This window comes from Rhinolophus ferrumequinum, chromosome 28, assembly GCF_004115265.2.
Source record: "Rhinolophus ferrumequinum isolate MPI-CBG mRhiFer1 chromosome 28, mRhiFer1_v1.p, whole genome shotgun sequence".
NCBI lineage: Eukaryota > Metazoa > Chordata > Mammalia > Chiroptera > Rhinolophidae > Rhinolophus > Rhinolophus ferrumequinum.
In genome coordinates, this window is record NC_046311.1 from 15,044,686 (window position 1) to 15,055,847 (window position 11,162).

Here is an 11,162-nt window from a genome sequence, read left to right on the forward strand (position 1 = left end):
ATTTGCATGAGGGAGCAGCATGCCTTTGGTGCAGTCCCAGGAACAGTGAAAGATACCAGTACGATAGCTGCCTTTTCTCTTTTTCTTTTCTTTAAGATGCAGGTCAGGTGCATATAAGGCTTATCTTTTTTTCCAGGGTGTCCCGGGATGTCCATGCTCGAGTTCTTCCAAATTAAGAGACATGCAGAATCTCCAGCTCCCCTGCATGTCCCCTTGTCGTCAGCGTCTCCTGTAAGCATATGAATGCTCACCTTGGGTTTCTGGGATTTGCCTTTGTTGGGTCGATGATGAGAACTCATTGTCTTGAAAGGAGATGATCTAAAAATCAGACATTAGGGTTATCTGAGACCTGCTGGAGGTTATAGGAGTGGGGCACCATGATGTGGAGGCTTCTTCTCCATTAGAGCCACAGGATTGGGTCGTTGAAGCCCCCGATTTGGTGAGACAATCCCATGTGCTCCTATGGGACTCGCAGCTTTGTGGACACCAAACGCCATTGATAGTGCTTTGGGGGTACCTCCGGTACCTCACAGAAGGCCCGTGAGAGGCCCAGCTTTAGCTACTCATTGTGTCTTTCAGGGAGAAGACCTGGCTGGTGTTTCACCGTTACCTTGACGATTGAGGTGAGTAGAAGTCTTCTATCTTAGAGGGAGGCCAAAGGAAACAGGAGTCCGTGAGGCAGGCTTGCTTTCAGGCAATAAAGCATTTTGGACCTGTTTGTAAATTGAAGAGTCGATATGGGGTAGCTTTTCATGAGTATCCAACTTCGTAGACCGGATCCATACAACTCCCAATCTCTCATTTACCCACGTAATTAATGAGACTGTTATTAAGGGAAGTACCGTCCCCTGGGTCCTTGACCAATGTTCGTGTCAGACTGTGCAGAGGGGCATCTATGAAACTCGTATCGTACATGAGTGATAAATGTTGTGTTCCGTAAGTGTATTTCGATTAATTTCTGTACACAGACTGCGTCCCTCGGCAGCCTGCATGGGAAGTTCACCCGTTTTCCATTCCTTTGTCAATAATTGTCAAAGACAATTGAGCGTTGTCAGAACTGAATTTGACCTTGTAGAATATCAGGGCGTCAGAATGAATATCGGCAGGACATGGGTTGTAAGAAACGCCTATAATTTTTGTTTGTACTTTGATCTGTTTTGCTGGCCCAAAATCAGGCCACATGGGTGCCTTGCCAAGTGTTTCCTGTCTTGTTCGGGAACCTTGAACAAGGGCACATTCAGGTCTGAAATTCACTTTTGAGCAGACTCATTTTGCTCAGGAAAGAGGTTGAGAACATTGAAAACCGCTGTTTTTCCATAGCCCTGACATGCCTTTTCATGAAGTAGGGATTCCAATGAATATGTTAGTGAGGAAATACTTGCATTTTTTAAAAAAAATTTATTTATTTGTAGTGTGTTTTCCCAGGACCCATCAGCTCCAAGTCAAGTAGTTGTTTGAATCTTGATGTAGAGGCCGCCACTCACAGTGGCCCATGTGGGGGTCGAACTGGCAACCTTGGTGTTAAGAGCCCTGCGATGTAACCAACTGCGCTAACTTGCCATCCCCAATACTTGCATTTCTTGTTTGGAGTTGTCGGGATGACTGGATAGGGAACTATGACCTGAAAGCGGATAGTTGACTTTTAGACCGCGCTTTAACATTTCCATGGTGGGGTTTTTAAGGGAACATGATAAATGAGTAAAATTGAGGATGTGCAGATATCTGTATTCTAGGGACTAAATCGCCCTGACATCGTGGTTTCATTCTCTGTTTTCCTAGGAGCAATACCGTGTTTCCCCGAAAATCAGACCTAGCCGGACCATCAGCTCTAATGCATCTTTCGGAGCAAACAAATTAATATAAGACCCGGGCCTGTTTTACTATAATATAAGATCAGGTCTTATATCATATATCAGACCTGGTCTTATATTAATTTTTGTTCCTAAAGACACATTAGAGTTCTTGGCCCAGCTAGGTCTTATTTTCGGGAAAACACGGTAGTTGTAGCCCATGGTTCCCTGTAGGACCTATTGCTTCAAAAGGCAGGGCTAGGCCTCAAGGATTCTCTTGACTGGTGGCACGGGACAGGTAGCACGTGGTGTAGCCTTGAAAAGCCTGTCATGGAGGTCTTGTCCTTCTGTTCGTGGTTGCTGATGGTCACGTTTCCTTGATCCATGTATATATTGAGGGATTAATTCTTTGCGTAATCATTTGCATGAGGGAGCAGCATGTCTTTGGTGCAATCCTAGGTATAATGAAAGAGACCATTACGATAGCTGCCTCTTCTATTTGTCTTTTTGTTTTTTTTGTTTCTAAATTCACGTCAGGTGCCTGTAAAGCTTATTTTTTTCCCCACGGAGTCTCGGGATGTACATGTCGTGGTTTTTCCTAATTAAGAAACATGCGGAAACTCAAGCCCACCTACATGTCCTCCATATCGGCAACTTCTCTGGTAAGCATGTGAATGTTCAATTCTTCGGGTTTCTGGGATTTGCCTTTGTTAGGTCGATGATGAGAACTCACATTGTCTTGAAGGGAGATGATGTAAAAATCATTCATCATAGGGTTTTCTGAGGCCCGCTGGAGGTGACTGTTTTGTGGCACCATGAATGGAGGCTTCTTCCCTTTTAGTGCCATGGGATAGAGTGGTTGAAGCAACCAATTTTCTGAGACAATCCCATGGGTTCCTATGCGATTTCCGTCTTTGTGGAAACAGAACGCCAGTGATGTGGCTTTTGTGGTGCTTCCTGGTTCCTCACTGAAGGCCCTATGAGAGGCCCAGCTTTAGCTACTCCTCCTGTCATTGTGTGTTTCAGGGAGAAGACCTGGCTAGTGTTTTGTTTCAGCGTTGCCTCGATGATGGAGGTGAGTAGAAGTCTTTTATCTTTGACACAGACCAAAGAAAGCAGGAGTCCATGAGACAGGCTTGCTTTCAGGCAATAATGCATTTTGGACTCGTTTGTAAAATGAAGAATCGATTTAGGGTAGTATTTTCATGAGTATCCAGCTTCATAGACCGGATCCATACAACTCCCAGTCTCTCATTTACCCACGTAATTAGTGAGACTGTTAATTCGTCCCCTGGGTCCTTGACCAATGTTCATGTCAGACTGTGCAGAGGGGCACCTATGAAACTCGTATCGTGCATGGGTGGTGAATGTTGTGTTCAGTAAGTGTGTTTCGAATATTTCTACAAGCAGAATGCATCCCTTGGCACCCTGCATGTGAGGTTCACCCGTTTTCCATTCCCTTGGCAATACTTGTCAAAGATGATAGAGCGTTGTCAGAACTGAATTTCACCTTATTGAATATAATGGAGAGTCAGAATGAATATCGGCAGGACATGGGTTGTAGGAAATGCCAATAATTTTTGTTTGTATTTTGATCTGTTTTGCTGGCCCAAAATCAGGCCACATGGGTGCCTTGCCAAGTGTTTCCTTTCTTGTTCGGGAACCTTGAACTGTGGCACATTCAGGACTGAAGTCCACTTTTGAGAAAACGAGAGCAGGAAAGAGGTTGAGAACATTGGAAACCATTGTTTTCCCATAACCCTGATAATCGCTTTTCGGGAAATGAGGATTCTGATTGAATATGTTGGTGAGGAAATACTTGCATTGGTTTTGGGGGATGTCAGTAGGACACCAGATGGAATTGTGACTGAACGTGGTAGCTGAGTTTGGGCTCATCTTGAAGTGTAACGTCAGCTAATGTTTATCGATTTGTAGTTCTCCCGTTTGTTACCATTTGCTTTTGATTTCAGGTGCTGTGATGTTGCCTAACTTTTATAATATTATCTTCATATTTAGAATAAGCCTCGTTTCATAAAAACGTCCTTTTTGTCTCCCATTACAGACTGTTTTAAAAAATATTTTATATACTCGTAATGTTATCCCTGTCTTATTTTAATTTCTATGTTATAGAATAAGTTCCCTTCCTTTAGTTTTTATTTCTGTGTGTTTGTGTCTGAAATTAGTCATTTTTGTGTAGCATATAGATGGGTCTTGGTTATTTAAACTTTTTTATGTACTCTGTGTTTTTTGTTTTGATTAGGGAAACTATGTCATTTACATCTAAATTGATTATTCTTAAGTATGTAGTTATTTGTAATTTTAAATTATTTTCTGACTGTTTTGTTCCTTTGTTCCCTATTCCTTCTCTTGCTCTCTTTCTTTGTCATTTGATTACTTTCTTTAATGTTATGCATAGATTTCTTTTCATTAACGTTCGTGTATCTACTGTCAGTTTTGCTTTGTCAGACTTATATATTACTACTTATCATTATAAGTATTTCAAGTCAGTAACAGTTTGATAACCTCTCTTCTTTCATGTTTTTTTCTTTTGCCATAGAAATATCACAGGCGTCACATCTCCTGGTGCTATTGATCCTGGAACTTCTAGCATTCTGAACTGTGAGATAATAATTTCCGCTGTTTATAAACTAACCAATTTATGGTATTGTTTTTATAGCCCCCCCAAATCATCTAAAAACAGTGTCCTATAAATTCCATAGACTTTTTTCTTTCAATTTTTTATTCTATTTTATTCTCAGTGGATAATTTCTAATTAGTCTTTCAGTTCACTGAATCTAATTTCTGTTTGATAAAGTCTGTTGTTGAGGCTCCCTGTTGATTTATTTTAATTCATTCATAATATTCTCCAATTGTAGAATTTGTTTATTTTTTATGATTTCTCTTTTTTGAGCTTCTCATTCGTTTCATGTATTATTTTCAAGATTGAATAGTCTGTCTTTACTGTCTTATAACTTACTGAGATACTTTAAAACAAAGATTTTTGATTTCTTCTCCGGCAATTTATGAGTTGCATTCCTGTGGGCTTGGTTGTTGGAGCTTTATTAAATAGTTTCCTCTGGTCGTTTTTGTGGATTGTTTGATTTGTTGTGATCTCTGTAGCCTTGCACTGATGTCTGTGCATTTGAAGGAAAACCCCTCCTCCAGTTCTTTACAGACTGGTTTCTGCAGGTGAAGACTCTCTCCTGCCAGGTCCCCAGACTCAGGGAGCTGCCGCTGGGATTACAGTGAAGCAGGGCTGGAGCTGGGTCACGTGGCCGCTGCAATGTGTGCAATTGGGTCTGTGGTGGGCAGGCCCGTTACCAAGGGTGTAGGCAGGCGTGATTCCTGCTGGATCACCAGGTACATGGCACTGCCTGTGGGACCACAGTCAGGCAGGGCTGGAGTCAAGTCCTGGGGGTGTTGCTGTATCCACAGTGAAGTCTGTAGGTGATGGGTCAGCTACAGGTGTTTGGGGGGGGGGGTGTTTCCTGCAGATACTCTGCGTGGGCAGGACTGCCCCAGCATTGCAAAGTGGGCTAGAACTGAGTCTAAGGCCACTTCCGGGTCCATAGTCAAGACGGAAGTCAGTGGGCCTGCTGCCAGGGACACTGAGAAGCATGCCAGGACTCCAGGGTAGGCAGGGCAGTGGCGGGACTCTGAACCCCAGCACAGCAGACCTGGATCAGCTCTCAGGGCTTTCTCAGGGTCCACAGTTGGTACTGCGGTCAGTGGGGTGTTCCCAGGGGCACGGATGTGCGTGTTTCCTGCATGTCCCTGAGTGGGCAGGAGTCGCTCCAGACCATGGTGGAGCCAGGGCTGCTTTGGCACCCCCCGGGCAGGCCTGAGGATGGCAGGCACAGGGCACACGTGAGCAGAGCCCTTCCAGGCTCCCCCGGTGAGTAGGGCTGGTTGCAGGACCATAGCCAAGCAGGGCTGGAGTTGAGTCCTTAGGGCGTGGGACTGCTCTGTCTGCCTCCAGGAGTGGGTACAAGACGATTATCGGGCGTGTACCCGCTTCTCAGGCTGCGTTCCTCTGCCCTGCACTGCTCCCATGTGGATCCAAGAGCCCCCTAAGGGGCCTTTATCCACAAAGAGCTGCCGCACATCTGGGGGGACATGAGCTAGGGTCCTTTGGCTTTGTCATTTTGTTCCATCTAATGTCTTTTGATTAAAAATATTGTAGTTTTAATTTCTAGAATTTCCATGTGGTTCACTTTTATAATTCCATTTTTTTATGAAATCTACATCAATTAATGCATGCTTCCTATGCGTTCATTAGAATAGATTTAAACACTTTCTTACTCCTTCTACAATATTGGTCAGACGCATGCCACTTTTAAGAATTATGGGTTGCATTTTCTTGGTTCATCTTGTCTTATTTATTTATGTATTTATTGATTTGTACATTACACATTTTGAGTAGAATAAGAGTGGACACATTTGCATTGTGCTTTTGTTTTGTTCTGTTTTGTTTTTTGTTTTCAGACAGTATCTGGTGACTAATGCAAAAGAATTATTATTCAAATTTCAGTGTCAGTTAAGTTGACCTGGACCAGAAGAGTAGCTTTTCTGTTCCACCATCTACCTATTCTTATAAGTACATCTGTGTTCCTCTGTGTGTGTGTTATGTTTATATAAGGGTCATCTTGACTTTCACATATCTTGAGAAATTTTTATTTGAAATTTAATAACTTTCCTAATGTATTTTGAGTCTTTAACCAATAATAATTGTTGATTTTTTGCTCCTTTGATGGATGTAGTGGTTAATATTTTACATGTATTAATTAGATACATTCATTATATCGATTTCTTATTTTCAATTAGTTTGCTGTTAACAGTTGTTGCTTTTGCAAATAATAGTGCATTAAACAGAACTCAGATTTTGGGAAGTCAGCCAGATTAGAAAAATGACAAAAGCATTCTTTTCTTAGGATATTTTACAAGGCTTCTGCAAAGAAATGTAGTTTGTACAATCATAATGAGAAACAGGTTTCATAAAAAATCCAGGTATTTGGGAGTGTTTGCAGGTTAATGAAGGCAAGAATTCACAAAATAGTGTTATGTGTTATGTGTTGAAATAAAGTTTCCCTTAGTCATATAAAATAGAGAATGGTATGCGGTCATGATCCAACAATTTTGTTATGAACATACATGTCCCCTGGACCATCAGATGAAAGCAGTGTCACATTGTATACTGTTGCCAGATATAACCCAGGTTCACAGTTAACTCCTGTTTCTATCATGTGGAGTAAATGTGTCAGCATTGAGAACTACCCCACAGCAGTACACCTTCAGGTACCACTCCAGACAGAGAAGGTTCTGGAGGCTTCTGGAGTTGCTATTATAACCAGCTTTACTAAAGTCAAGAAAGATGTCCAGCAGCCCCGTTTCCCACTGTAAGCTGAATGCAGGTGGTAAATGTTAGAACCCCCCAGTGCGGTGGGAAGCCTGTTTATTGCCTCATAGTTCCCTGTTTGAATCAAGGATAAGTATCTGCGATTACTAAGGTCCAGCTGAGTGGTAAGAAAACCACATTCAGAACTGGATCCACTGGTGACCGCTTCAAAAAAAAAATCTCACAATAGCCTTACACTTTTTACGTTACAGGGTACTTTTCACATCCCAGTGTGTATTTTCATCATCTTTATTGGGTAGAATGCAACTTTGGGCTCTTCCATTCAAAAAATCAACTGCTGTGTCATTTATTTGCATAGCCCAGTAGAGAGGATTCTTGGCTATTTGCAAAGTAAAGACTTCAGAGAGCAGACAAGTGAATAAATGAAATGACAAAGGTGACAACGGATCAAGCAACTGTGATGTTTGTGGCAAGGGATGCCTCGATGATGAATTAAAATGGAACTGATGCTACGCTTTATTATTAAGTAATTGATAATCTTTTGACCTGGTCCGTTTTCTTTGTGATGTTTTGCTGCAGCTCAAAAGCTGAAACGAGTTCCTGTTCCTTCAAGTGTACAAGCTGCTTTCAGGGAAGAAAGGTAAGCAGCTAACCTGGTGCTTTTGGATTTTTGTGTTTTATGAGGAGTGGTGTACGGACTTTGAAGTCTGTGAGTTCATTTTCTCAGAGGCTCACGGAAAAATATTTTGATGATAGATATTTTTCTTTGTGAGTGTCCCTGTGTGGTTCAAGGAATCCTCAGTATTATTTCTTCCCTTTTTAAAATCTCTTTTTTTAAGTAACCCGAATAATTTTGGGAATCATTCTCATATTTTCTTTTTCCACCATTTTGTATTGGATTAAAAGTATTTGGTAGTGAAATCCAAATGTGCAAAATACTGATTTTTATCTTCATCTGGATCATTCAGATGCTTCTGCTTGTATTTGTACTGTAAACATACTACATATTATTTTGCTACCTCATTTACTCTTTAAAATTTCCGTTGATTAAAGGGTTTCTTTATTTTTCCAGTTGATTTGATCTTATTTTGATAGAACAATCCAAGGTCACCTTTTAGTGCTATGTGAGTTCCATCATTCAGGTACTAAATACAGTGGCCACCGCACATGGACTGTCCTTTATTCGCAGCGCAGTAGACAAGCGTGCACACAACAGGCCTGGCTGTGGCAAGGCTTATTTGTCGGGCGGGTGCCCGTCTGGATCAATGATGAGCACAATTGTCTGAGGACGCTGAGGGACTCATTCCAGATGTCAATCTGAGGTCCAGATGAGTAGCCCAACAGGACAAATAAGGCTCCCAGAGCCCGGCTCTATGGAGTGACCCTCAGTGACCACCCCATCCTGCTGTGACCAGGCCTTGGCTTTCTGTTGAGCGAGGCATTGGTGCCCTGTCTCTGAGGCCGTGTGCAACTTTGGATATGCTGGTGACCCAAGGCTGGCTTCATTTTGCCACTTTGAACAGAGGCTGGTAGCTAGATACTTGTGCATGGGAATGTTCTGGAATAATGAACGAGGAAGCAAAAAATTAAGTTGGGAAGGGTTCCAGCAACTGTGATGCGTCCAGAAAGTCTCATTAGTGTTGGGCTGAAAGAAGGAACACGGCGTGCCTGTGCTACAAGTTAACAATGGAGTCGATTCTAGCGCTTTCTTATTTTTACTACTGAAGATTTTCTAAGACTCTTTTTCTGAGACTGTCTTTTCTTTCTTTTTTGTCATGCTTTGCTGAGACAGAGGGCTGGAATTGGGTCTTTCACTTCAGAGAATAGGGTGAGTAGCCATACCAAGATCCTTGGAAATTTGTATGTCATGTGCCCTGTGACAGGTCCTGAGGTCTCTGTTTTCATCTCTTTAGAGACTTATTTGGAAATATTATCATGATTGCCTTTTTCTTTCTCGAGACCCTCATCAAAGTGACCCATATCATTGAATCCTTAGCATTTCTTCTTTCATTTTAGCTCTTTTTTGCTTTGGTGGAAAAATGTAGAAATTGAGAGAATTTTTGGCTATCTCGTATTGGATTAAAAATTATTGTAGTGATAACCAAATGTGCCAAAATATTATGAGATTTTCCTCATCTGTTTAGTGACTGGGATGTCAGAATAGAGACTCACAAGGTCGTTGTGAGGGCACAGCATTGCATTCCCTTTTCTCCTGGAACTTTTGAAAGTTGGCACGGATGAGCTGTTTCTCGTGTGTACAACATGGGACGTTGTATGTAAATTTTTGTTAGATATCTCTAAGATCGTGAAGTTTTTATATGATAAAAGTTCCAATATTTCTTTTGAAACAGAATAGTTCAAATTGCAATATGGTATTGGGCTAAAAAAGGGATATTATGTTAGAGGTATCAAATGGAGAGATATGGAAATATGACATACGACATCATTATTTCATACTAAAACTTGAAATGTTCATCCCTAAGAAGAATAGCCCATGTGTTTCCTGGCAAACAAGCTTTGCTGAGGATTTTGTGTTATCTGGGACCTAGTGGTTAATGTCCTAAGGATAGGTGACGTTTTTTTCTTGTCAAAGTTTTGTTACAAATTCTATAAAATTGTACTTATCTTTGTATTAATTATATATTGTTTATTTCTATTCTCCAGAATCATAGAAAAATAATTCTAAAGAATTGAGTCACAGCTAAAAAATAGTTATAGATCAAAGAGAAAATTAGTTCTGCCAAATATAATAAACTAGAGCCCCAACCATTCAAACCTTTGAGCAGGAATATGGGTTGCAGGAGCCATGGGGCATGTTTTTACTTAAAAAGTATATTCTCACAATCTGTGTATTTGTTACTATTAGGACAGTCACAGATTCATGGAGTCGGGACTACTCTGTCAATCCAAACAGTAAGACAGTGTATTGATGAGTAATATATGTTCAGTAAATGGCCATATTATTACTCTACAGTAGTTTAAGGCTCAGACATAGAAGCAGAATATGACTAGCATAATAGAACCTTCCTGTATGACTAAATCCAGCCTCTTTTTTTCCAAATGCTGCTCCTTCTGAAATGCATTTCGTTTTTACCTGATTTTTTAAAGTTTATAAAAATGAAATTTCACAATTTTGTTCTCTTTATGACTTCATCTTTTGTTCAAGAATACTTAATAGTCAGATGAAAATTTTATTTGAAACATGAAATTTTTTGGAAGTTGGTTAGTAATATGCTCTTCTTATTTCGTATGTCTTTTGAATTTTTACTTTTCAGTTACAGTTGACTTTCAATATTATATTAGTTTCAGGTGTACTTTCAATATTATATTAGTTTCAGCATAGTGGATAGACATTTATATAACTTATGCAGTGATCCCCCTGATAAGTCTAATACCCACCTGATACTATACATAGTTATTACCATATTATTGACTGTATTCCCTATGCTGTACTTCACATGCCCGTGACTGTTTTGTAACTACCAACTTGTACTTTGTGTTATCGCTCATTCTTGATGAATCTTGCTAGGAGGGTTTCAGTCATATTAATCATTTCAAATTACTAATTTTTATTGTTTTTCTTATGTTGTGTATATGCTTTCCATTTTGCTGATTTTTTTTTTAATTAAAGTTTATTGGGGTGACAATAGTTAGTAAAATTACATAGGTTTCAGGTGTACAGTTCTGTAATACTTCATATATATGTCACACTGTGCTCACCGCCCAGAGTCAGTTCTCCTTCCATCACCATATATTTGATGCCATTTATCCTCATCATTTTGCTCATTTCTTCTTTTAACTTCATTAATTTTTCCTTGTACTCTTGTTGAGTTTGATTTGTTTTTCTTTATCTAGCTTGTATAATTTACTGATTTGGGCCCCTTTTCAATTCTAATATATTGATTTTTCACTCTAAATTTGCCTGTGAGCACTTTTCAGCTGCATTAGCACAAGTTTGGCATTTTTTTCATCTTTTTTATTATCATATAAATACATTTTCTAACTTCCACGTTAAT

At 40.2% G+C, this 11,162-nt stretch overlaps 3 non-coding genes across 3 annotated transcripts; all 3 read left to right on the forward strand.

Moving 5' to 3' along the window:
- Positions 1–278: 278 nt before the first annotated feature.
- On the forward strand, positions 279–351 carry LOC117018999 (small nucleolar RNA SNORD115). The gene has a single exon (XR_004422389.1). It is a non-coding gene; the product is annotated as a small nucleolar RNA SNORD115 (small nucleolar RNA).
- A 2,151-nt stretch (positions 352–2,502) lies between these two features.
- Positions 2,503–2,579, forward strand: LOC117018998 (small nucleolar RNA SNORD115). Its single transcript, XR_004422388.1, has one exon. It is a non-coding gene; the product is annotated as a small nucleolar RNA SNORD115 (small nucleolar RNA).
- Positions 2,580–8,405: 5,826 nt separating this feature from the next.
- Positions 8,406–8,472, forward strand: LOC117019036 (small nucleolar RNA SNORD109A). The gene has a single exon (XR_004422420.1). It is a non-coding gene; the product is annotated as a small nucleolar RNA SNORD109A (small nucleolar RNA).
- The last annotated feature ends 2,690 nt before the right edge of the window (positions 8,473–11,162 follow it).